The 2,758-nt window shown below is 39.1% G+C and overlaps 1 long non-coding RNA gene across 1 annotated transcript; it reads right to left on the bottom strand.

The window, feature by feature from the left end:
• On the bottom strand, positions 1 to 2,178 carry LOC112202871. The gene is made up of 3 exons (XR_002937595.2): positions 1,801 to 2,178; positions 1,109 to 1,179; positions 1 to 173 (listed from the first exon to the last, which is right to left on the bottom strand). It is a non-coding gene; the product is annotated as an uncharacterized LOC112202871 (long non-coding RNA).
• Between the last annotated feature and the right edge of the window lie 580 nt (positions 2,179 to 2,758).

The following is a 2,758-nucleotide window of genomic DNA, read 5'->3' on the forward strand; positions in this document are numbered from 1 at the left end:
TTTCAAATCTCGAAAACCTCAGTTTAATTAATACAACTCACTTGTACAAAGTAAATTTGTAAAGCTCAAATTGAGCATCACTCACCTCACAATTTACAAGGCTGTAAAACTAAAACAAATACTCTAATCCGCACGATCTCCGCCATGATCCTCCTGACCTGCAGGACTACCCGCTACACAATTTGAATAGTGTACCGGGATTGCAACAACACCAAACCCGGTAAGCCATGACAGCCCGTATGAGTAAACAAGAAGGAAATGTTGATTTTAATTCATATTTATTTTAACTCAAGTAAACAACCAACAATCAAAACATCTGTGAGGAAACATCAAACAAAACACGGAAAATCCACAACGAATACATTTCCACAATCCTCTAACCACAATATCCCCACTTTAGTCCATCCCATATGTTTGGACCCAACACCAATAACACGTTAGATTTCTAACAACATCGTTATCTGTCACCTCGGTTATTATTTAACCGGCGTTCTTCGGACTCTCCCTATCCTCAGAGCACTACATCTCGGTTATTATTTAACCAGCGTTCTTCGGACTCTCCCTGTCCTCAGAGCACTACATTTCGGTTATTATTTAACTGGCATTCTTCGGACTCTCCCGTCCTCAGAGCACTACATCTCGGTTATTATTTAACCGGCGTTCTTCGGACTCTCCCGTCCTCAGAGCACTACATTTCTACCCTCTAATCAACTCAGAAGGTCAACATGATTATCACACACATTTATCGGTTAACATTATCATAAATAATCATGGCAATTTCCAATACAATATCATATCACAACCAAGTTATCGTAATTCCACACACACCTCAATGTCACACCATTCCAAATATATATCCACGTAAATATATATATACGTAATCATCCGCTCAGGGATAATCACTAATACCAACTATAATTCAAGCATAAAAATCGTGAAATTCATTTTGTATAATTAAAATCATTTTACTTACCTATGGACCGTAGCTGATCAAGTCCATATGATTAAAAACAAATATTTATTCCATAAATATTTTCACACAATTACAACAAAATAAAGTAATTAAATGTACTCGGTTCGTAATATGAACCACGTGAGGTTTACTCACCTCTAATCCCGCTGCGTCTTCACTTTCACAATACACACCAAAATCACTCACCAAGGAAGACCGTCAATCACCTAGTCAAACATGATCATAACTTAGCCCATAACTCATAAACAAAATTAAACGACGATCTAACGGTCAGATCAAAATTATATGATGATCCAACGGTCAGATCCTCACGGATAGCCCTTAGGATCATCCTCCAAAATTATCACGAAGATCCAACGGTTGGATCTTCCTGAATGTTCCCTATAAACGTCTCCACAAAATTTCATGAAAATCCGACGATCGGATTCTCACGAAATGCACTCTGAAATACTAATCCACAATTATACGAAGATCCAACGGTCGGATCTTCGCCCGTGACCACACAAAGTCATCAGGACAGTCATACGATCAACATATCAAAACTACAAGTCCATGGGACGGTCCGATCTTCAAAAAACATTAATTGGATTATCGAAATCGATCGAAACCGTAAAAATTCATAACTAAATCATACGATATCCAAAAAATGCGTATAATATATCAAAATGATCGTATTGAAATGTAGAATCTAAAAATGTAAAGAAATCACATTTTTGACCCCTGGAGGTGGCCGGAAAAGGCCGCCGGAGTTTGAGGCAGAGCCGTCGCTGACCACTTTCCTAACTAGCACAAAGTCAGAAAATGAACGGAAGTGGTCGAAAAATTACCTAGAAGCCACGGATTCGCCGGATTTTTTCCAGAAACCGGCAACAGCTCCGATCAACGTGAAAACGTCCACCACTAGCTTCGATTTCTTCATTAAACTGTTTCATAACTTCAATCCGAGTTCATCTGTCCAAGAATCTCGAAGATTGATCGTCTAGAACTCGAGATATCGGCGTTGACTCAAAATTGAGCTAAAATCGGTTTCAAGCTCCACCGCCGCGTAGCCGCCGTGAGGGGAGGAAAAGAGGGCACCAGGCTGTTCGTGGGGAAGTGGCGAACTGTTCTGGGCTTTGTTTCACCTCAAAAGCTCGCCGGATGAGGGAGAAATCCATTGGAGAAAAAAATCGGGCGATTTCCGGAGAAGGAGAGCTGCAGCCTCCTTTTTTCTATTTTTCTGATTTTCGGAAATTTCCGAAAATGGGAATATTTATTCTAAATTGGAAGTTTTTCAAAAAATCATAACTAATTCATACGAGCTCCGATTTTTGTGTTCCGCATATGCACACGATCATATCGACGAGCTCTACAACTTTCATGAAGGAAGTTTTCCCAAATTCTGTACGTATAAAAAGTCGATTTTCGCGTGCCCCTAAATAACATACGTTTTCAAAATAAAATCGATCGAACTAATTTCACAACTCCTCAAAGCTTCATACTTTCTCCCATGACCACGAAATCATTACTAAAATGTCCTCGGAAAATAATTTGAATTTTCGGGGTATTACAAAGAGATTCAAAATTTGAGTGACGGATCGAGCACTTTTTTCGTGGCTTTAGCAAATATTAAGCAATCATCTGCAAACATGATGTTAGAGTTTCTAAAACCAAGAGGAGAAGAAAGCAACCCAACCTAAGACTTATGGTTAACAGCAAGGGCATTAAGATGTCTGATTAAAGGCTGCATAGCTAAAATAAATATATATGGGGATATGGGGTAACCTTGTCTAATCCCTCTTGATG

Source organism: Rosa chinensis, chromosome 5 (genome assembly GCF_002994745.2).
Source record: "Rosa chinensis cultivar Old Blush chromosome 5, RchiOBHm-V2, whole genome shotgun sequence".
Classification (NCBI taxonomy): domain Eukaryota; kingdom Viridiplantae; phylum Streptophyta; class Magnoliopsida; order Rosales; family Rosaceae; genus Rosa; species Rosa chinensis.